Here is a 25,908-nt window from a genome sequence, read left to right on the forward strand (position 1 = left end):
TTGATTGACTTAGGTGCATCCTTTCATTTCACTCCCCATAGAGAGTGGTTTCGCAAGTATGAGAAATATGATGGTGGTGATGTCCTCTTAGGGGATGATAGGAAGGCCATAATCATTGGTCGCGGAAAAGTAAAGTTGAAGTTGCAAGGTGGAAGGGTTAGAACACTTCCGGGTGTTCTTCATATTCCTGCATTGGCCAGAAATTTGATTTCTGTAAGAATGCTAGATGACGTAGGTGTAAAAACAGTGCTCGAGAAAGATACCTGCAAGATGGTTTGGGGAGCACTGGTATTGATGCGGGGAGTTCGGATTGGAGCTCTGTACAACATTCAAGGTAGCATTGTTGTTGATGGGTGCAAAAATTTTGTGGTTCCTGAAAGTGAAGCAGAAAATCTAGTGGTCTTTGGAGAAAAGACCATGCTATGGCATCAAAGGTTTAGACATATTTGAGACAAGGTCCTTTGAATACTTCATGGTAAAGGAATGGTATAAGGTATAACTAATAGCTCTTTGGATTTTGATTTCTGTGAAAATTTTGTATATGAGAAGCAGAATCTGGTGAGTTTCCCCTCTAGTGGTAAGAGGGCAAAACATATATTAGAACTTGTGCACAGTGATGTGTTTGGACCTGTGAAGGTTCCATCACTGGGCAAGTCTGTGTACTATGTATCATTTATAGATGACTTCTTAATGAATACATGGATATATTTCCTCAAGAAGAAATCTGAAGTCTTTGATAGGTTTAAAGAATTTAAGGCTCTGGTGGAAAACGAGACAGAGAAGAATATAAAGGTGTTGAAGACAGATAACAGTGGAGAGTTTTGTAGCAAGGAATTTGAAGAATTCTATAAGAAGTGTGGTATAGCACGAAATAAGACTACTCCATACACACCTGAGAAAAATGGAGTTGCAGAGAGAATGAACAAGACGTTGATGAAAAGGGTAAGAGGCATGCTTAGTGGTGTCGGGTTAGGACATGAATTCTGGGTAGAGGCGGTGGAGACAGCATGTCACTTGGTCAACATATCACCTTCATCATCGTTGGAGGATAAGACTCCACAAGAGGTGTGCACTGGTAAGAAACCCTCTCTTTCACATCTGAGGGTATTTGGATGTGATGCATATGTACATGTTCCAAAGCAGAAAAGAACAAAGTTGGATAGTAAATCTGAAAAGTGGATCTTTATTGGGTATAAGGATGGTCTAAAGGGTTATAAGATTTGGAACCCAGTAACAAGGAAGGTTGTATATATTCAAGATGTGGTGTTCAAAGAGGTGAAAAATGTTATTAAACATGAAGTCCCATCAAAGGAACCTGATAAGATAGAGTTTGACCTAAAGGAGGAAGAATCAGACTCTATAGTATAAGAGGAATCAGAATATGAAGAGCCACAAACTTCAGTTGTGAGAAGATCACTTCAAGAAATAAGGTAGCCAGAAAGGTATAGTCCATCTGATTTCTGTTGAAATTTTGCTCTATATATTACTGATGATGATCCTAGAACTGTGAAGGAAGCAGTAGATTTAGAGGATGGAAAACTTTGGAAAGAGGACATGGTTGTTGAAATGGCATCTTTGCACAAAAATGAGGCTTGGGATCAGGTGGAGTTGTCAGCTTGAAGGAAACCAGTTCGTAGCAAATGGGTGTTCAAGAAGAAGAAAAATGCAGAAGGAAAGGTGGATAAATAAAAAGCTCGATTGGTACGAAAAGGCTATTCCTAGGTGCCGAGAATTAATTTTGGTGATATCTTTTCTCCTATTGCCAAGGTAGCCTCTATTAGATTACTTTTATTTGTTGTTTCTACTTTTGATTTTGAGGTAGAATAGATGGATGTGAAGACAACATTTCTCCATGGGTATCTAAAAGAGGAGATCTACATGAAGCAACCTGAAGGCTTTGCAATGAAGGGTAAGAAAGAACTGGTATGCAAGTTATAGAAGTCTATGTATGGGCTAAAACAGTCACCAAGGATGTGGTATCAGAAATTTGATACATTTATATGGGGACTTGGCTTCACTAGAAGCAAAGAAGATCACTATGTGTATTTTAAATTAATTGGTGACTGTGTTATTTATCTGATCTTGTATGTGGATTCCATGTTGCTGGTTGGAAATGACAAATAAATTATCCAGGATTCGAATACCCAATTGTCCTCCAAATTCGACATGAAATATATTGGTGTTGAAAACTATATTTTGGGCATGGAAAGTAAAAAAGCTTGGGCAAAGAGGAAGCTCTAGTTAAACCAAAGGAAGTATGTCGAGACAATATTGCAAAGGTTTAATATGCAGTATAGTAAACCGGTGAAGGTTTTTATTCCTGTAGATGTAAAGTTATCTGCTAAACAATGTCCCAAGGCATAAGAAGAGGAAGAGGACATGTCCCGTGTTCCATATGCAAGTGCAGTTGGTAGCCTGGTGTATGTGATGGTTTGTACTAGACTAGACATTGCACATGCAGTGAGAGTATTAAGTAGGCTTATGTCAAAACCAGGGAAAGATCATTGGATAGCAGTGAAGCGAGTTTTTAGGTACTTGTGTGGCACTAGTGATTATGGTTTGTACTACCGAGGAAGACCAAGATTGGACAGAGTTTTCGATATCCGTGTCTTTGCTGATGCAGACTGCGCTGGAGATCTGGATAAGAGAAGATTTACAATTGGGTATGTGTTTAACCTATTTGGAGGTGCAGTGAGTTGGATGAGTAAGAAACAATCTGTAGTGGCACTATCAACTATAGAGGCATGATACATGGCAGCCACTCATGCAAGCAAGGAAGCAGTTTGGTTGCAAAGATTGTGTTCAAGTATGGAGTTAATATAGGGCGCTATAAGGATAGACTATCACAGCCAAAGTGCACTTTTCTTGGAAAATAACCCTACTTTCCATTCAAAGATAAAGCACATTGATGTCCAGTATCACTTTCTGACGGATATGATAGAAGACACAAATGTGTTGTTGGTAAAGGTGGACACTTTGAAGAATACTACTAATGTATTGACAAAATCTGTGAGCTCTGAGAAGTTCTCTTGGTGTAGAGAAACAATGGGCACTGCAGGGCTGGATAAATGACTAAGCTCTCTTGTGGCCCCTTGTGGAAAGAAAACAACAAGTGGGAGAATGGTGGGTTGTGTTATATTGTTTCCACGACTAGGCCACCTAGTAAACTAGGGGGGTTAGAAGGGGGGTGGAGCCCCCCATTTGTTGCGCCGATTTTGCAGTGGGGTGGTCACAGGGGGTTTGAGGGGGGCGAGTAGTCCCCCTCTACAGGGTCTGGGGTACTGCCCCGGCGAAAATTTTTTTGGACCCTATATTAGGTGGGCCGAACCTACCTATGGTTTTGTCCATGGTTTTCGCACATGGTTTTGGGCACAATGGTTTTGGTCCATGGTATTGTATGTTTCAGAATGTATATATATGTATTGCAACATTGAAAGGAACATAATGAAAAATCAAGTCGGTAGTCCTGGTTTTGGGATCTAGGGGAAAATCTTTGTATATATGTGTTTTATGTGTTATTCTCTCCCATTGTTTATTTTCTATGTTTTAGAATTCGTATGCAGGTAATTTCCTTATAGTGTTAAAGCCTACAATAATAATATTTTGTCAAATCAACAAGTTATGGTAGAGTTAAGTAATTATTATGCATGCTATCCCATAATGCATACCTTCCCCCCTCCAATTAGAAAAGGGATTCGATGACCATAAAGCATAGGAAAAAGGGAAATGGCATTGGGGATTCATAAATGTGGTGTGGCAATAGACAAAGCGACATAAATACGGCAAAACAATGGTTAGAGCAATACAAATCACAAAGATGGGAAATGATCACAAAATGAGTAAAACAAAGAATTGATCATTATGAGAAGAGATGTTTCCTTAGGTGGAAAAATATGACAAAAGTATGACAGGTGATAGATGATAATGACTACTGGTATCAATTGATCAGATAGTATTGATATAGTTCATATAAAAGTATATTTTACCATGCATATGGGTTAATATAGTTATAAATGTTGTTCAAATGGTAAATTCACCTTTAGAAATGAATCAATAGGAAATAATGGGATAAATAATAATTGGCAATGTAATATAGAACTTCAATACCTGAAGCAAAGCCACTGCTACCAGCAGGCATTCATAGCCCCGACAGGGTTGCTTTTTAACCCAAAAAAGAGCCAGAATCCTATATTTAGTATTTACGTGTTTGTTTATTAATATAAAGAGATCACTATGCTAGCATGGTAACCAGATAATCATAGTGTCATTTACCAGGATATAACAAAGTGATCATGTAGGCTCGTGATGAAGCCTCCTGTCCTTCTCACAATTTTGACTAACTAGAAGGCAATTACCCTGGTGTGGTGGCCATAATGGAATGTCACTTGTTACATCCTTATGATCATGGTAGGCTGGCTCGTAATGAGACCCCGTATCATCTTTAAGAAGATTTGTATTGTATTTCCATATTTTTATTGTAAAGGGATGGAGGCTCATTTACTCCTTTGGAGTTATGAATGGCATGAGAAGTAAAAAGTGCCAATGAAAGTGATGCTTTTATCCGTATATCATCATACCAAATGGAATTATCAATTGAAAGTGTGAAAGATAAATCATCATGGTATTAAGATAGTGAATACTTTTATGATATGTTCAAAGAGAAGATATTCAGCCAGTCATTATATAAATGATCCAGGTCAGTTTCAGAATAAAGATAACAATCAAAGGTTTTACAAGTCATAATGGTATTAATATTACTGTTTTTCCTTTATCTTGGGTACAAATTCAAAATCCAAAAAGATAGTTTTGATAAGAAAACATGGGAGAGAGAAAATGGTTTTTTGATTAAAAATGAGCATAATGGAATAGAAACTATTGAACATAAGAAAAAGAAATCACAGCTGTTTGTTTCATCGAATATCAGCTATTAAATTGACTGAACAACAATTTTTCAATTGAATGAACAACAAACACACAAAACAGAAATTGGAGCTATTGAACAACAAATGTTCAATTGTTTGAAGAAAAAACACACAAAATGAAATCAGAGCTTTTTAATTGACTGAACAACAACTTTTCAGTTGATTGAACAACAAACACACAAAAAAGAAATCATATCCATTCAATTCACTGAACATCAAACACACACAAAAAGAAATCAGAGTTTTTCAATTGACTGAACAGCAGCTGTTCAATTGACTAAACAACAAACACAAAAAAAAAAAAATCATAGTTGTTCAATTGACTGAAAAACAGTTGTTCAATTGACTGAATATCAACTGTTCAATTTATTGAACAATAAAACACATAAAAAATAAATCAGAGTTTTTCAATTGACTGAACATCAGTTGTTCAATTGATTAAACAACGAACACAAAAAAAACAAGGAATCAGAGTTATTTAATTGACTGAACAACAATTGTTCAATTGATTGAACAACAAAACAAACAAACAAACAAAATTTGAGTTGTTCAATTTACTGAATAGTAGTTTTTAAATTGACTAAACAACAAACACACAAAAAAGAAATCAAATCTTTTCGTTCTACCAAACAACGAATGTTTAATTGACTAAACAATAGTTGTTTAATTGATTGAACAACAATTATAAACACACCAAAAAGAAATCAGATTTGTTCGTTCTACCAAATAGGAGTTGTTCAATTGATTGAACAACAACTATTCAATTGATTGAACAACAATTATAAATTCACCAAAAAGAAATTATAGTTGTCTATTCTACCGAACAACAACTGTTCATTTGACAAAACAACAACTACGCATTCGCCAACAGAACGAAAACTACAAATTTGAAGGAAGAAACTCCTGAAACACAAAAACATAAGCGGAATCTTAAAAGAAACAACACTTTATTTAAAAATAGTAAATAAATAAATTAATTAAGTTACAACAGCTACAATGTTGTTTCCTGAGGGAACATCAATCTGTCAATCGAAAAAAAATGATCTCCTGGAAAAATTCTTTGGCAATAGTGACATGAACCTTCAAATGGAAATAAATTCTCCATTTCCTCTATTGAATCCATTAGGTAATGAATTGGATGAAATCCCCTTGTATCATTAACATTTCTTTCAAGAATCGCTCATTCATAAATTGACCTCTTTATTCTCCTAGGCCCTACAAAAAAACGAGTCTCTACCTGCAATAAAACATTAAAACATGGAGAAAGAGAGGTGATCGGGCTCGCATAATCCAGGAATAATGCAAGAAATAACAATAAATTACTTTCTAAAACAAATCCATGGAAAAAATAACAAAGTAAAATTAATTTATTACCTGCGGAAGAGAAGTGGCCAATCATGCTAACCTACAGTGTTTTAATCATAACTTCTTTGTTTTTTGTCCGATTTGAGTGATTCCAAATCCAAATGAAAGTTAATTCAGAGGGGTATCTTCAATAGAAATGGGTTTTAAAATTTTCCTGAGATGATCTGTCAAATATTCTTAGAACGACCTTCATAACAGACTCATTTTCGATTTCCCATCTTAGACCAACAGTTGATATTTTAAGCATACCTTTTTATTATGATGACAGATTGAGCTGATTAAAATTTGAAATAAAATTATATTCATGTATATATCTCCAAAGGAAACATGTTTTCAATAAAATAATAATATATGGGTCAAATACTCTAATGAATAGATGGAAAAATAGAGTTCTAAGAGTACTGATGTACAATAGACAGTTAGTATTTGGGTCATAACTTTCTCGTGCGATATAGAAATAAATTTATTAAAATTGACTTGTAAACCATATTCATATACGAGTACCATAGAAATAGGTTTTAAAAATATAGTCATTTAGGCCTCCAAAAACTAACTGTCCCAACTATTTTCCTGAGCTTTCTACTAAATACCCTGTCAATGTTTTGGTTATAAATTCTTCGTTCCAAATCCAAATTGAGTGATTAAAATTGGGTTGAAAATTATACATTGAGGGATACTTAGGATATAAATAGGTTTTAAAAATATTCCCTTTTGGTCCGTCAAAACATGACTATCCCGACTGTGTTTCTAGAACTTTCATCAAGCCTGCAAGTAAAAAAAATATGATATTCAAGCAATTTTCCCAAATTGGCGACAAAAATGAATATGATTATTTGTAGAAATATAGTTTTCAATATAATACATCTACATACAAAAATAAACTAAAACATTAATCCCCGATGTTGATTTCCATAATGTGCTGCAACAAAAACGACTATTTTTACATAAAAAAATGTATTTATTTATGTCCTTATTTATTTTATTTTCTACACTAACTTACTTTTCTTTCAAAAATGAATATTATTACGTATAAGAGTAATTCCAGTGGAGCCACTTTTGAAATAAGGCCTTCGGTATGTACATACCCAAATTTGAAAAAGTCATGTTAATAAATAGTAGGGTATGAGAAGCCAACTTTCCTTAAAAAGATGTTGTCAAAAATTTTTGAAGTATGGAGTGATGCTCCAAAAAAATTATGGAGTGAAACAAATATTAAATATATCCCTTACTTTCTTGATTTCCCATAGCCATCATATCATGAAGTTCTTGATTTTTTAAAATGGCTTGTTGATGCAGACTAGACAAAACCTCATTTTCTTCCATAACTTCTACAATTTTTGGATTTGAAACATTCCCAATCTCAATATAAGTTTTTTGAAATGGTGCATGCGAGATAGAATGGGTGGGAATGGTAGGTAAATTTTTCAATTCAACACTGTAAGCATGTTGTACTAGTTTATTATCGTGAGGGTGTGGAATGAGTTGAGCAGGAAATTGTGTATGGCAAGGAGGATTTTGATGATGTAGTTGATTGGGTTGTGTGGATGGTTTTGATGGACAAGCAAGATGTTGTTGAAAAGATGGAAACGAATATGGATGATGTGTTTATGTTACAAGATGTGGGAGAGTATCCATGTAATCATAAGATGAACTATGCCAAACTTGTAGAAAAGATTGGTGGGGGTTATATTGAGATTGACATGGACGCCTTAACACAGGAGTATTCCATAATGGATTATGCAAGTAATAAAATGGAGAGGGAGTGTTTTGACCCATACTTGTAGGCCATGATTTCCATGGTTGTGAAATTGTAGGAACCTCTCCATCTATTTGGTATGATGTTATGAAACCAACTCACAAAAAGATAGAAAAGAGAGATAAACACCTTAGAATTCAGCCTCTTTGAGGGGGTAACCTCCTTTACATTACACAAATGAAAAATTCTTGGATGATACAAATGACAATACCTACTTTCTATATATAGGAGTCTAAGGGGTCATAATGTGATCAGAGCCGACATAACACTAATAATGTAAGGGCACAATAATAGCAATATGGGTACTACATGGGTACAACGATATAATAAGGTGGTTGTACTAATAACAATAAGGGGTTACACTAGTAGTATAGGGGCCTAACATGCCCCTCTCCTTAAAAAATTATTGTCCTCAATGCTTGAGTAGTTCTGGATGCTTCTGTATAAAATTCTCATCCTCCCTTGTGGAATCTTCAACGGATAAGTTCTTCCACTTGATGAGATACTCTGAAATTGATCGATTTCGTAGCTATCGAGTTCTTTTTTCTGTGACTGCTTCCGGTTCCAATATAATTTTTCCTTCCTCGTCAAGTTCTGGAAATATTGTTTGAACTGCGAGCTTGTCGCCTATAGCCTTCTTTAAACATGAAACATGGAAAACTGGGTGCACTCAAGAAGCTGCAGGAAGCTCTAATTTGCATGTCATAGTACCAATCTTTTGCAACACCTTGTACGGACCATAATACTTTGGTGATAATTTATTATCCTTCTTAGCTTGCTTGAGGGACATTTGTTTATATTGTTGTAGCCATAGGAATACCCAATCACCTACATCAAAACTTCTTTCACTGCGATGTTGATCTACCTATTGTTTCATTCTATTCTGCACCAACACGAGGTTATCCTTTAAGATTTGGATGACTTGTTGTTGATGTTCGATCTGATCTTTCACTGCCTGAACCTTTTTCTTCTTGATATGTCCTTCTATCTTGAGAGTTTGAGGAGTAGTAATTCTTGCCAATGCTTTAGAATATATGGTTGGATTCATTTCTTCTTTCTCTTCATACTCTATAAACCCCTATACTACTAGTGTAACACCTTATTGTTATTAGTACAACCCTTTTATTATATTGTTGTACCCATGTAGTCCCCATATTGTTATTATTATGACCTTACACTATTATTGTTATGCCAGCTCTGATACCAAATGTTATGAAACCAACTCACAAAAAGATAGAAAAGAGAGATAAACACCTTAGAATTTAGCCTCCTTGAGGGGGCAACCTCCTTTACATTACACAAATGAACAATTCTTGGATGATACAAATGAAAAGACCTCCTTTGTATATATAGGAGTCTAATTGGTCATAATATAATCAGAGTCGACATAACAATAATAGTGTAAGGACACAATAATAAAAATATGGGGACTACATGCATACAAAAGTATAATAAGGTGGTTGTACTAATAACAATAAGGGGTTACACTAGTAGTATAGTGGCCTAACATATGATGCTTCCATCCTAGATAAGAAATAACAACTATGTGTGGGATGCTCCTTTTGGCAATGAGGGAAAAACACTTCTTCAATTTCTTGATTTTTCTGAACCTCCAAAACATCCAATTGTGAATTTAGAGAGTTCATAAAATAAATTTTAAAATGTTCAAATAAATCATCGGTTTCAACTCCTATATCTCCTATTCTCGTAGTAGATTTGGAAAAGAAAGAGGAAAATTCTCTAGAATTCTTACCAGCCTTGGATATTCCTCTTGAATACGTTATGCATAATTCACAAACATCATCATATGATAACTAAAAAGCATCACCTTTTCCAATTATATTTAAGAGTTCTAAAAATTCATCTTTGATTCCTTTGAATGTTTTTAAGATCCTTTTTTGTTTAGATGATTATGCTTTTATTTTTGAAAGTTGTATTTAAATCGCTCTACATAGTCCTCCAAGCTTCCATATTTCCCTTGTATCATACTAAAAATATCTTGACTAGCCTTGTAATAGTCTTGGTACTTCTTCAAGAATATAGTCTTCATGTCCTCCCATGTTTGGATGCAATTTGCACCAAGGCTCATGAACCATCAAAGAGTTGTTCCTTTTAGACAAAGAGGAAACACTTTCAACCTTTGATCATTAGTACAATAATCATATCCTCTAAAAGTACTTCAAACTAAAATAAGAATGTATTTAGGTCTTTTTTGCCAAACCATTAAAATTTGGTAGAGAAGATGGTGGAATTATGTGCATTTGTGTCACTCCTCCTAGGTCTTTGAAAGGGACTTCAAAAGTAGAAGTGTGAGCCATTTCTTACCATAATAGAAGATGTCCTTCATGTGTTTCTTTGAGGCTCCTCCTTCAAATGTTCTTGTCAATTAGTTAGTGGAATGGGTGGTGCTCACATCACCACTTGAGTGGAATCATGAGATTTTTTTCTTTTCGAAATTCTACCTCTAAAATTCCTACTTCTATCAGTGCATGCTATATGACCTAAGCCTGACTACTAAGGGTAGACCCATCACTGGTTCCCTAGGATGTGCACGTAGGTTCTTAACTTCCATCTTCAATATCTAGCTCTCATGAAGTCAGGTATGCATCTACAACCAGAAATTAGCGTGGTAGTGAAATTTGAATATCTCCCTGGCAACGATGCTAAAATGTAGGGGAAATTTAACTGCTTAATAAAAACAAGTAATTACCTGTACATTAATTATCAACCCAAGGAGTGTATTTTTATTTCAATTCCATTGGAAAAATATATGCATAACAAATACCAACAGCTAACATTGGCTCTATATGATTGTGTTATATACTATCAAGATCATTCAACAAGAAATAAATTGTAAGACTTGAATAATAAAACTAAATATAAAAGCAAGAAAGTAAATGATAGGAAAATAGTTATGCTAATCACACAACTTGAATCATTGCTAAATTAAACCATACATTTATAAATTGGAAATTTAATCTATGCTCCAATCACAATTCAAATGCTAATCTAGAGTGGTAACTTAAATGAAATCTAGAAATTGCAGGAAACAACAAATATGAAAAATGCAGCATCCAAAAAATTTCTTTGAATAAAACAAAATTTACTTTAAATAACAATGATTGAAATTAAAAGAAACAAGCACATAATTAAACTACTTTATATGCTCAAGGCATCACCTCATCCAAGGTAGTGGGCCCAACTACCCAAGACTCATTTCCACCTTGAGAAATAACTCAGATCAAATTACAGATAATAGATGTAGAACTCAATGGATAACTTTCTTGATTAAAAAATATGAGAGAAATAATTACATAAAATTGAAGTTCTTAGCATTTCCTCCAATTAAACAATTTTTCATCTCCCATCGCTCATCCCTTAACTCATCTCCTACATCTTATCCAATAAGTGTCCATCTCATATCTCCTAATTATCTCCACTCTCTTTCATCTTTATTTTCATTTAAATACACAAAGGGAAAACGGAAGTTACGACAAAGTTGATTACAAAATGCTTTCCATTACAATTTTGGATTGATTACATAATCTCAATAAACAAGATCATAGTTGAAAGATATTCCCAACATGATTCAGTTGGAACAAGTCGAATTCGGTATTGCAATTGGGAGACTTTAGAAAACGGCTGCAACAACAAATATGAGAAAATAACCTTCATAGAACCTTCTGTTTCTCTCAATCCAAGCCAAATTTTGGAAAATACTCATCAGAAAATGGACTAGGTCTGTTCTGCACAAAACCCATGTGTCAGATTTTCTAGATTCATCTTCATTTGCTCGAAACATCCAACACAAAAGTGTCACTTCTTATCCCAACAAATTTCTGAGTTGGAATATTTTATTATGAGCTAGAAATCAAATTTGCAACCTTGAAAAGGTCTTCGAGGCTGAAATCATGAGTGATGTTATAAAAAACTCATTAATAAACACTCATTGGAAAAATAATACATAATAATCTTCAATATATTAAAAATAAAGGAGAAAAAATAATATTTATCCCTAAGAGCATAAATAATTATAAAGTGGAATTATATGATAAATTATGATAAATGATGTGATAAAGAATGGTAGGAATGGATGAAATAGACTTAAAAAAGTGATAATAATAATGACAAATTAGTGACCCAACAAAGTGCGATGTCTGCGTTCCTTTAACTCATTTGCGATACCTTGGTGTAACTCATGTAACATAGGAATGGGCAGTGTTGCCATATTCATGTTGACATGATCCCAACTCCTTGCATGTTTCTTCTCCTCAGCAGAGTCGAACTGGAGAGCTCTGGTAGGTGTCTGCATTATTTTCATCCCAAACGTCATTTCTAATAGCCTTTCTCATCAGAGTCCTTGAGTTAGTTTCGTGGGTTCTTTGGATGCTTGTTTCAATAAGTTTAGCTCTGTTATACTGTGATTAACACATGTTATAAGCTCGCCATAGCAATGTTCCACCCCATTCAAAGATTCCATTGTTACCTCTTGAACCTTATCTCCAATTTTATCTAGTTAACCTTCAATTACAACCCTTTGTGTGATTTTCATTTATTTATCCACCTTATGCCTCTTTCTGCTTCTAGGCGAAGCTCCACTCTGCATCTTCCTTTTCTTTGCTGCAGATTTCTCTATTTCTTCCTTCTCTGTCTACTTAGTTGTATCTTCGCCTCCTTAAGGTTCCTCCTCATGTTCTTCATCATGGTTTTATTCTTCGTGGTGTTCTTCTTCCTCTTCCTCTTCCTCTTCCTCTTCTTCCTTATCCTTATCTTTTCCACTGCCTTCGCCATGGTATGAAGTGTCCGTCTCTTCTTCTTCTATTATGTTGTCTCCTACCTCCTCTAGTGGAGTCATCCAGTCTACGGGCCATCTCTGCACTACTTCTAGGAGATCATCCTCTTTGACCGTTTATGGAAATGCATTCCATTCCTTCTTCATGTCGCTACACGCCTGTATGTACAATTTATGGAAATCCACCTTGAACCTCACCACATGGTTGTACTGTTTATGCAAACTTGGAAAATGGCATAGCTGTTGGTTTACAAGCATGTGAAGATCCATCTGGTATAGTATAAAAAATATTCTATTTTCAAGTGCGCACGATTAGTGAGTGGTATGCCACAATGAATCATACCTCATGATCTTACATACATGTTCTTCTATTGGAGGAGACTCTATATCCTTAGGCTCCTTCCGTGCCAACATATCAATGATCAAAATTAACCAGGCATAATGGAAATATGTACCTTTCTACTGGACCTCACAGAAATCGTCCAGGAATTCCTAGCATAAATATCCAACCCAATATACTGGACTCCATTCTCGCACTACACAGCTAAAGACACCATCAATGAAGGAAAGTCATTTGTGAAACACTTTCTCATGATCTTTCCAGCCAAAATATTTTTAGTGAAGCAAACTACCTCCTCCCAAGATCGTTCAATCACCATACAAAGTGAGGTCCCTTGCAACTTCTTCGTACTATTAATCACTCAATCTCTCTATTCAAAAAAGTTCTTAATGTGAGTAGGAGTCGGCTATTTATAACAATTCTGGCCTTCAAACCTCATAATTAGATTTTATTTTGTCCTAATTCGGTTCATATTTTGTCATTAAATGCATATCTATCCTTAAATCTATCCATCATGTCATCTTATGCAAATTTGCGCCTGTCAGCTTGGGGAGATCTCTACAAGATCAACTACTATTATTGGTTGTAAACTACCTCTTATTTATATTAATAGAAAGAGTATCGTGTTTTCCTATATGTGGTGTATTATGTTTACATTCATGTATTTCAATGCCTTGCTGATGCCTTGAACTTAGCAATTATTTTACCTCTTGAACTGACCTTGATTGTGTTGGGTGCTAAAAGGTGTCTTTTAAAACTCCTAATTGCTTCACATTAATTATCAACCTAGGTAAGTCCTTTTATTCCAAGAGTGTACACAATATGTGCAAGTTATAGATCCAAAGAGTAATGCTTTAAACTAAGCTATGAAAATTCAATACAAGAGTAAATGGATGCAATCATAAATCTCACTTCTTACCCAGAGATCCAACCCGTGTTCCTATCTTTGGAATGAATTATACGCCTTAAACCACTTAAGTTGATTAATTGCAAAAGAGATAAAAGCCTGGAATTGAATATCTCTAACAAAAGGGCTAGGGTTATTATCAACTTCTTCTTCTAATATGAAATTATTCAGATAAAATTCGCAAAGAAGCCTTTGGACTTTTGCCCCATTTTCCTTGCAGCAAATTATAAAATCTTTAGTTGTCTTTAACTCGATTGGCTTGCCATATCTTACGGCTTTAACCTTTAACATAAGTATCATTCTAATAAGAACAGGGCATAATTTGTGGTCGGAGACCTACATGTCAAGACATCTGAATATAGCGAGAAAATGGTGTCTATATGATTCCTGGCTCTATCCAGCTTGGTCTTTACCTTATTCAACCTTTCTTCTACCTGTCTAAATCTGTCAAAAGTCCCATTTTCAGTTATTTTTAATTCCCTAAACAGTTTTCTGCAACTCTATATATTTTTGCAGAGGGACTATCTCTTGTTCACATCGTTCTAGAGAACGTTTGGCTTGCATCAGTTCTTCCTGTAGCTTTAGGAGAATAGGGTCTTTGCTTGACAAAAGATCCTTGGATTTTTCTTCTATCTGAATGCTTGCGCTATGAGAGGATATTCCCTCGATCTGTACTTCCTTATTGTGGGAGGACCAACCCTCCATCTGAATGGTTGCATCTACTAAGTCTACATGCAAATTTTCCTGGGTGGCTATTGTTCGAGTAGGAATGAGTTCAGTTTGGGTCTCTGTTGACCTACCCTTACATATTTCTGTTTGTGTAGCCATAGAGACTACCTCAGGAGTAGTGTTCTGGGCTTTGTCGTTTGCAATTATTTTAAGCTTCCTACATAGCCTTTTAACAGTCTTTTGAAGCTTTTGATATTTGTGTCTCAGCTTCTTTAGTTTTGCTCTAGCTACTTTCCTCTTTCGAGGAGCATCTTTTACACTAGCGGGCTTGTCAATAGCTTCTGCATCTAAAGGTTCCTGTTGTTTATCATGGATGTTTTCCAATAGAACTGTGTCACCAGATTGGTTGTCTAATTCATGAATAACTTCTGTGTCTGCTTCCTTTTCCTGGTCAGAGGGCATAGTTTCTGTGTGCCCAGAATCTTCTAGGGATTGAGCTTCCATTAATTTAGGATCAAGTGATCCTCCAGGCTGCATGTATGCATTTAAATTTGCCAGGAACTAAGCCATCCCTATCTCAAAATCCTGTATAATATCATTTTGTGGACTCATGGTTGATGCTTGAGGTAGTTCTTCTTCATTTTCCTGTTCATCATCAAAGTTTTGTGCCCTTTCTTGTTCTAAGTCCTCTCTATCCTCTTCCTCGGGTTATTGTCTTGAATTGGCCTCTTCCCCGAATTCTGATTCTGGATGACATCCTTCCCCTTATTCAAGTTCTTCCTCTGGTTCCGACTCAGAGTCCTATATACTAATTGGTCTGGATGGTTCTACAGGTTGTTCGACGCTATCTACATACATTCTCTAGACTAGATATAACCTTGCAAACCACCTCCGCTTGTGGGGTTCAATGTTTGAGAGGGTATACCTTTTCCTTTTCGGAATAGGGCCCGACTGGCTTATCGCCAAAATTTCAAGACTTTGAATTACAAGGTTTTGGCTAATCTCCAGGGGAACTATGAGACCATCCCAAGTTAAGTTTTGTTGAACGAGCTTGTGGGTAACAATTAGCATTATCAATCCATGGTGGCTAACTATGATTTTCGGGTGCCTAGACCATCTTATTCTATCGACAGTATCATACAAGAATTAATTCAAGAAAGATGGCAGATTAATAGTGATCCTTTGTTTCAAAATAGCTAAAAGTTTGAGTTGTCGTGGTCTTACTACATCTTGTCGTCCATCACAGGTAATGTGCCTTTGGACAACATTTTCCACCTCACACCATGGTTCTGCTAGAGAAGATGGTTTTATGCCCTTGCCTTTCTTGATTAATTCCTTGCCTGCATCTTTGAAAATGTCCACCCCGTCTTGTAACATTATGTGTTTCTTTGGCCCTGTAGTTCCTTCCGTCAGTAGCCTAGATACTTCAGTTATTATAGCATCTGATACTATAATTCTTCTACCTCTCACCAGTTATTGCCCATTCTGTAGATGCTATAGATATTCATTAGCGATTTCCTCACTAGGGGGCTAAAATCTTGTGAAGTATGATATCCACCCTGCGCGAACGAGAATTTCTCTGGCTCTGTTGGAGATTTCCAGCACTAAATGTTCTTGGCACACTGACTTACCACCCATAATGCTTGAGTTCTTCCTACTATTTCAAAGGATTAGTGCAGTGGAGAAAACACAACAACAGACATCAACAGAGAGATAGAACAAGAATTTGTAACAGCTAAGTTTTCCAATTTTAAATGATATTTATATGGAAATTCATTAATTTGAGGAGTATTATTTTGCCACATGCTGCACACTAATAGAGTACCATATCAACCGATGAAATCCAATAAAACAGTTATACCACATGCATGATTGTAATGAAGGTCCCCTCCCTCCTTCAAGATGATAGGTTTCCTACGATCGAATGGACAGGTGAATGTTTTTCTGATGGCAACGTACAAGGGTTAAATATATGACATTAATATGGGACAGAGTACGTATAGTAATGAGAGGATTGTAAAATGTATGTATATTATGAAAGTGAGGTGTGTAATGATGGTTATTGATAAGAGACAAGATGCTTTGGTTGATCATAGGTTATGCAGTAATGAAAGAGGACGAAAATATGCAAGAAATATGCTTTGCCGATGATATTTCGGCTGCAAATGATATGATTGATTAAAAACATTAACGCATACATAAAGGTTCAAGGCAGGGATAAATTAAGGAAATAATTCTTCTGATAAAAATAAAAGTAAGAAGAGGGTATTATAATAATTATTGATGTTGAAAATGGAACTTCAATACCATAAGCAGAGCTTCTATTGCCAGCAGGCATCCATAGCCTCGACAGAGTTGCTTTTTAACCCATATGAGTCAGGATCCTCAATTTATAGTTGGAGAATTCCATCGTTGTTTCTACAGAAGAGATCAGTGTGCTGGCATGGTAACTAGATGACCACACTTCCATTCACTGGAAAGTAGCAAAGGCAATCAGGTCGGCTTGTGATGAGACCTCTTGTTCCAAGGATATTTTAGCCATCCTTTGGATCATAACCCTAGTGTTGTGGCCATAGTGGTAATGTCACATTGGTACATCCTTATGAAAATGGTAGGTTGGATCTTAATGAGACCCCCTATCCTCTATTTGTAGGCAAAATTTGTTGTTATTACACATTTTTATCATAAATAGAGGGAGGCTCAGTACTCCTTAAGAGCAGGGATGGTGGAAGAAGTTGAACATATCAATAAATAAATAAAAATATACCGATAATCTCACTTATAATAGACAGAGAGGATTATAACCAGGAGGGGTGGAACCAGCATGGTAAAGATGATGAATCGATATTATATAAAACATAAATCAATATAGTAAAGTAATATATAAATAATTATATCCTTCCCAATTTTTTTTAAGAAAATTATCATCAAGAAGCTGTCTTTCTAAAGATCATAACATTAAGGATATTCACCTGCTTTAATAGAATCCATAATTCCCGTCCTTATAAAAGTATTGTACTTTAGAATTAGAAAAATGGGGTTGAGATTAGCTAGGAATAGTCCTAGAGTGTTGTTTAACATTACAAAAATGCAATGAAAAAGCATGTTGTTTTAAAAAAAACATGACTTCAAGAAGCAAAAATGCTGGTCCAAAGAAGGAACAACAACAAATTCTAAAAAAGAGGTAGTATTTGAACAACAAACGACAAAAAGTGTTGTTCCGAAGTGGAAAAACAAAAACAAAAGTGTTGTTTTGAAGTGGGAACAACAAAAACAAAAGTGTTGTTCTGAAGTGGTAACAACAAAAACAAAAGTGTTGTTCTGAAGTGGGAACAACAAAAGAAAAAGTGTTGTTCTAAAGTGGGAATAGTAAAAACAAAAATGTTGTTCCGAAGTGGGAACAACAAAATCGAAAGTGTTGTTCCGAAGTGGGAACAACAAAACAAAAGTGTTTTTCCGAAGTGGGAACAACAAAAACAAAAGTGTTGTTCCGAAGTGGGAACAACAAAACCAAAAGTGTTGTTCTGAATTTGGAACAACAAAACCAAAAGTGTTGTTCCGAAATGGGAACAACAAAACAAAAATTGTTGTTCCGAAGTGGGAACAACAAAAATCAAATGTGCTATTCCGAAGTGGGAACAGTAGTGTTGTTCCGAAGTGGGAACAACAAAAATCAAAGGTGCTGTTCTGAAGTGGTAATAACAAAAATCAAACGTGTTGTTCCAAAGTGGGAACAACAGAAATCAAAAGTGTTGTTCTGAAGTGGGAACAGTGAAAATCAAATGTGTTGTTCTGAAGTGGGAACAACAAAAATCAAATGTGTTTTTCCGAAGTGGGAAGAACAGAAATCAAAAGTGTTGTTCCGAAGAGGGAACAACAAAAATAAAATGTGTTGTTCCAAAGTGGGAACAGTAAAAATCAAAAAGTGTTGTTCCAAAGTGGGAACAACAAAAAAACAAAAACAAACGCAGAATATCAGATTAGCGATCATATTTATAGTTTTACAAAAAGGAATAACTTTTTACAATAATGAAGTTGTCGAAGGATTTCCTTCTACAACTAAGATGTGCATGGTGGAGTCTTTCCATATTTGTTGGTAAAATGATTCTCTTGTGAGTGGTTTTTAGTAGAGGCGTAACTGATGCCCATTTGCTTTGAAGGAAAATCCAGACCCATCAACAGTGGCCAATGTAAGAGTGTCATTGTCATGTACTTCCTTTATTTCATAGGGGCCTAACCATCTAGTCTGCAGTTTACCAGGGAAGTCTTGAAACCTGGAATTGTAAAGAAGAGCCCAGTCACCCTCATGAAATGTCTTCTTCTTAATCAGGGAATCATACCACTTGGATCTTTGTTGTTGAATGAGTGCACTATGTTGTAGATCCAATAACCGAATTTTATCTAATTCATTTATTTTTTGTAGTTTGTTAAACTAGGGTCCAGTTAAATCTAGTCCCACTTCGTGGGCTATCCTTAGTGTCTATATCTCAAATTCTATGGGGAAAATGGGTTCCTTACCAAATACCAGCTGATATGGAGAGTATCCAGTTGTGTTCCTCCAAGTCGTGTGATATGCCCACAAGGCCTCTAGCAGTCGAGTCACCTAGTCTCGTCTGTGCGATGAGACTGTCTTTGTTAGAATATCTTCAATTACTTTGCTAGTACTCTCAACTTGCCTGCTCGCCTGCAGGGGATACATAGATGTAATTTTGTGAATAGTGTGATCATTCTTCAGTGTAAAATCAATCTTGTTTCCTACAAATTGTGGCCCCCCATCAGTAATTACTTCTCTGGGTAAGCCATATCGCACAAAAATTTCAAAAAGAAAATTAATCACTGTTTCCTCTATCGCTCTTGGTAATGCTACTGCCTCCACCCATTTAGTCATTGCAACCAATATATATGATTTTTTATTGGACGGTGGGTTGATCGGCCCGATGAAATCTAACGCCCATCGCTCAAAGGGTTCTATCACTAGCTATGGATGTAGGGGCATCTCATCATATTGGCCAAGGCGGCCCCTCCTTTGGCAACTATCGCATGCCTGGACAAATTTCTTAGCATCCTTAAGAAGCGTGGGCCAGTAGTAGCCCATTTACAAAATTTTGTGTCCAGTTCTGTGGTCTACAAAATGTCCACTGCAAGGTCCATCATGGCAGGCTTTTAAGATATCATAAATTTCATCTTTCCTGATACACCTGCAAATGTGCATATTGGCCCCTGTGTGAAAAAGGTGTCCTCCGATCTAGGAGAACCAAGTGTTTCTCTACACTATTAATTTCCTTTCTCTGGGTGTCAGATGTTTGGGCAATTTTCCTACTACTAAATAATTCGCCACATCTGTGTATCATGGTGCTTTTACGGCCACAACAAATAGGTGTTCATCTGGGAACTAGTCTTCTACCGCAATTGCATCATCTATTCTTGGTACTTAGGAAAGGAAATCTACCACAAGGTTTTCCCTCCTCGGTCGATCGTTAATAGTTATGTCAAATTCCTGCAAAAGTAGTAACCAACGTGTCACTCTTCCATTCATGATGGGTTTATTAACTAAATATTTGATAACGTAGTGATGAGTATATAGAACTACAAGGTATCTAGTTATATAGTGTCTAAATTTGTTAATAGCATAAATAACAACTAAAAACGCTTCCTCTGTTACTGAATAGTTCAACTCAGTAGGAGTTAAATTTTTGCTAATGTAATATATAGCATAGGGTTTCTTGTCGTCTTCTTGGCCAAGAACTACTCCAACAGCTGAATCTGATGCGTTTGATGAAATCTGTAATGGTATATCCCAATTCGGCCCTCGTAATACTGGTGCTGTTGACAATAGCTATTTCAACTCTGTAAAGGCAATGTCACATTTGTCAGTCCATATAAAATCAACATATCCTGTTAGGGCATATAATGGTGTAGCAATCTGTGAGAAGTTCTTTATAAATCTATGATAGTATCCTCGAAATCCCATAAAACTACGTACCTCTGTTTGACTGTAGGGAGTAGCTAATAAGAGGATTACTTATATCTTTGCTGGATCTACCTGAATTCCAGTTGCTGAAATGAAATGACCTAAGATCAGGCCCTTTATCATCTTCATATGGAACTTCTCATGCCTTAAGGATAGCCTAGTAGGCATACACCATTCCATGACTTTCTCCAATGTCTATAATTCTTGTTTAAAGTCATCTCCATAGGGTGTGAAATCGTCCATGTATACCTCCAATCCTTCATTTATCAAGTCTTCAAAAATACTGAGTATGGCTCTTTGGAATGTGGCAGGTGCATTGCACAATCCAAAAGGTAATACCCTGTAAGCAAATGTTCACCAGGGGAAAGTAAATGTAGTTTTATCCTGGTCTTTAGGGGCAATCTGAATTTGGTTGTAGCCACTGAAGCCATCCAAGAAAGAGAATAATTTCTTCCTTGCCAACGTATCTAGGACCTAATCGATGAATGGAAGGGGGAAATGGTCTTTTTGCATTGCTTTGTTGATTTCTCTGTAGTCAACGCATATCCACCACTTCCCATTATTTTTAGGGACCACTACTAATGGAGAAATCCATTTACTGTCAGATATAGGATAGATAAAATTCACATCTAATAGTTTTTGAAGTTATTCTTTAACAATATCCCTTAGGTGAGGATTTAATCTACGCTCAGGTCTTCGAATGGGTCTTGGATATTTTTCAGTGTAAATGTGGTGCATACATAGTTGAGGGTCAATCCCTTTCATGTCTGGGTAATCCCAAGAAAAAGATCCTTTATATTTCCTAAGGACCTGAATAAGTTTCTGTTGTTGGTCACCACTCATATTACTGCTAATATTCAAGATCTTCCGTACCTCGATTTCAATAGGTTTTCTATCATAGACAGTGGTTGTTGGTATTGGTTGGTCATTGATATCTCTCAGGGAATCTTCTTCAATTTTATTATCAAGTACTTCTTTAATCATGTGACATTTCAAACTAGATACTGTAGCAGGATGATTGATAAAGGTATTAAAGACATCATCTTCTGTTTGGCTTTTAAATTCAAGGGCAGCTGCCACAGTAAATGTTGACCAAATATTTTCTGTTAAATATGTTACAGGTTGCTTCCTAGTTTTTACAATGGTTAGGCTTGGTTGAGGAGGGTATAAGGATAGATTCTTCACATCATTCCCTCTGGTTATGGTCATGCTAACTGTCCGGTAGCTGATATAAGCATCAACGGTTGCTAACCAAGGCCTTCTTCAAATTAAAGGATGTCCATCTAGCCAGTTCATAGGGTTAACAATCAAAAAATCTGTCGGATATTCCCAAGTGTCTACAGAAACCATCACAGCGGATAATGTTCCTTCTGGCCTAATGACTAAGCGGTCAGAAAGTTCCAGCAAGGTAGTTGTTGGTTCCAAGGCTGTGATGCCAACTATTTTGCAAGTTGTTGTTGTGAGAATGTTAATGGCTGCCCCTAAATCAACTAAAGCATTGGGAAAAGGGCGGCCATTTATCTGTACTATGACAATTCGGATTCTCGTGTCTTCATATTTTACAGGTGTCTCTTTGCCTAGTAATAAATGAGACAAAGTACCGACAACATGGATAGTTGGGGTTACTTTTGTTTGCGTCACAAACTTCTTTATAGACAATTATTTAATAGTTTTGGCATATATTGGAATGTCTTGAATATCCTGGAGGAGGGGTATTGTTATATAGATATTCTTGAGTTCACCCAGAAGATCAAAGTCAGGATGTTCAATTGGGCATGGTATCATCAGTCTTTCTGGGAATGGTGGGGAAGTAGTTATGATCTATTCGAGAGTTTTCTACCTGACTATATCTTCCCCTTGTCAATCGTTCACAGTTAAAGGCTTATTTGGGTGTGGTTCTTCAGGTTGCAAGTTTTTATCCTCATCTAGACCGATTATGCGTCCAGATCTTAACTTGATTTCATTACACTCTCTCAACTCTGCTTTAGGGTCCAAACCTTCAACGATTTGTACTGACTAGATTGGTCTGCTATTGGGATTTGGGTTGGGTTGGGCCGGGAGTTGTGGTCATATATTATATTGAGGATTTTGTTGCAACATATAAGGTGTTGGTAAAGTATGTTGAGACAGAGGAATTGTCCCCATAGGCTGGTTCATGGATCTTTTCTAGTTTGATTGCCAATTCTGATTTTGTGAGGTGGAAGGGGACCATTGGGATGGATAGGGATTGTTCTACCAGAATGGTGGAGGGTAAGAGGGATTTGACTGGTTGGGCCATGGTGGAATAGAAAATGTTTGAGGTGGCTAAGTAGAAAAAGGTGGTCGGTTCTGCCATGTTGCCCATGAATATTGCTGAGAATTATATTGCAAGGGAGGAGAGAATGAAGATGGATCGGTACGCATACTTGTTTGATGTGCTTGCCATTGATGACGTTGGTTTAGAAGATATAGTAGTTCTGCTTCTTCTTCCACTTCCTTGAATACTGCTTTTAATCCTGGGAGCGATGGGCAAATTTCTGTGGCATGCTCCTTGGTACATGTGGCACATGCCTGTATTGTATCTAGTGGACATTCTTTATGACTCTGTTTTTTTCTGCAACAGGGACAAAAAATAGCCAAGTTCTGTTCTGCTTCGTCTTTCTTTCGTTTTGCTTGCATGGTATCCAATTGTGTCGTTAGGGTCCCCAGGATATCAAGCTTGAAATCCTCCAATATATTGTTGATTTCGACTCTTGTAATGCTTCCTCCCAAGGCTTTGTTATCTCTGATGATAACATCGCGTCTAGCTGGTTTCAACCTTGTACTACCTCTAGAGGACCTGATGCACAAGTCTATAATATTGTCATAATAGTCTTGATAAATATCACCCTTACCCATTATATTTAGTGTTTCTACCCATTGGTCTTTCATACCTTTAATCATTGTGGTTTTTGGAACATTATCAGGCAGATTTGCATAAGGAGATCTTTGCAGATTATATTAGAAACACTCCACATATTCTTCTAGAGTCTTATTAGGCTTAGCTACCATTTGAAAGATTTCATCTTTTTGTTGTCTAGTTCGGCAATAATCTTGGTATTTTTTAAGGAAGGATGTTTTCATATGTTCCCAATCATTGATGATACCTCCACCAAGTCCCATAAACCAACGCAGGGCTACTCCCTTCAAAGTAGAGGGGAACAGTTTCAGCTTCTGGGGGTCAGTGGTGTAATCATAACCCCTACATAGGACATCAAATTCGAGAAGGAATGCATCAGGGTCTTCTGAAGTTAGCCGATGAAAGGTAGGAATATTATGTAATGGAATAGCTTTCATGGGGGAATTGACAACCGTGTCTACAATAGGGTATTGTAGCATGGATGTCTAAGGCTGTCACTGATTATTGGCCATTTGGTCAAGAAATATGCCAATATTATTCACGGATCTATGGAGCTAGAGATTTTCTCCTAGGATGTCCAGAAGAGGCTGGAATGATTTTAACAGTGATATCTTGATCTAGAAACTTGGATGTCCTCTGTTCAATAACTACTTGAGGAGATCTAGGTTTTGATGATTTAATTTTAGGATTACCAGTTTCTCCTTTTCCTTCACGGAAGTTGCAAGAATTCCCTTCTTGTGAATGGCGTGGTTGTGAATTTTCAATATCTTGAAAACTTTGTTCAGACCCTTTAGTCTTATAGTGAATCTAAGCATTAGCTATAGATGGTGATCCTGTGGCCTGAAGGGAAACAGTAGGGTGTCTGGTAGCAATATTTCGGGGTTAGACTGATGACTGAGACTCAATGTTTCTTACAATTTCATCAATGAAGGTTGATCTTCCAAGCATCACCGGTCCCTTGAAGTTTTCAGGTTTGGGGGGAGGAATTATATCTTTTTCTGGTCTTTTCTTCTTAGTCATTCATACAAAAATACAAACATTCATTTCTATCTTAAATTCCTACGCAATTCTGCAGGAAAGTGGGTGGAGGAGTGAGCATTTTACTCGTCGGTACGTGGGTTCTTACCTCCTATTTTAATACCCAATTCTCTCTCAGCAGACACACATCACTCTTTGTAAAATGGCAACACTCTCCCTGGCAACTGTGCCAAAATGTTGAGTGATAACAGGTGTCTTTTAAAACTCCTAATTGCCTCACATTAATTATCAACCTGGGTAAGTCTTTTTATTCCAAGACTGTACACAATATGTGCAAGCTATAGATCTAGAGAGTAATGCTTTAAAATAAGCTATGAAAATTCAATACAAGAGTAAATGGATGCAATCATAGATCTCAAGCTTGTAACTCTAAAGGAAGTAACTCATCTAAGCATCATGATTCTATCTCAAACAACTCCGTAATTCAATCTTAATCAACCAAATTCAAATGACAATCAACCGAGAGCACCATGGTATTAACTGAGCTCTTTCAGTTGTACTTAAACTATTGGATAAAAGGAAAACATTTAATCAATCACGGTCTATTCTACAATTAATCGGAAATGATTCTTTAACGGATAACTAATTCAATCCACGACATGAATTAAATAAAACCATCTATGACTGCGCATTAATGAAATGAATACTAGAAATATGATTCAAAAAAAATACATCAACTGAAAAGCTATAAAGTAGAATAACTTGCAGGAAATGGAAAATGCATAAAGCAGGGAACAGTAGTTAGTTCCACCAGAGACAGGGCACTAGCCACCAACGAACACTACTTAACGATTTCAGAATACACGAACAAACAACAACACAAGTTGTATATTAATCATTAAAGTCACTTATCATTAAAACACGATCTTGTTTCTCAAAATCACCCTTCTGTAAATTAAAATTACAATCCAAGTAAAAGATGATAGATCCCTCTTTAGTCATCTCTTTTATAGTCAAAAGGAAAATATAAATGTGATCCCTCAGGATCAGGAGATCATAAGGGATTCACAACTAAATGCTATCTTCAGACAATTCTTCTATGTCACTTTGATCTCCTTGACTTGTTGCTTGGTTCGACCACACCTAACACATCTCATTTCCTTCGATTAGCTTTTTCTGTTGCAACTTGGGAATAGCAGCTATTCCTTTTGCTTTTTTCTACATAAAAAGTAACGAGAGTTAGTTTGGTTGGTCAAATCATATCAAGAGTAGTTTTATTCATTCCTTATCAAAATCCTATGAATTTGTTATTATATCATGGCAAAATATG

This window comes from Pinus tabuliformis, chromosome 4_2, assembly GCF_031772625.1.
Source record: "Pinus tabuliformis cultivar Carrire ecotype Pingquan chromosome 4_2, CPIR1, whole genome shotgun sequence".
Classification (NCBI taxonomy): Eukaryota; Viridiplantae; Streptophyta; class Pinopsida; order Pinales; family Pinaceae; genus Pinus; species Pinus tabuliformis.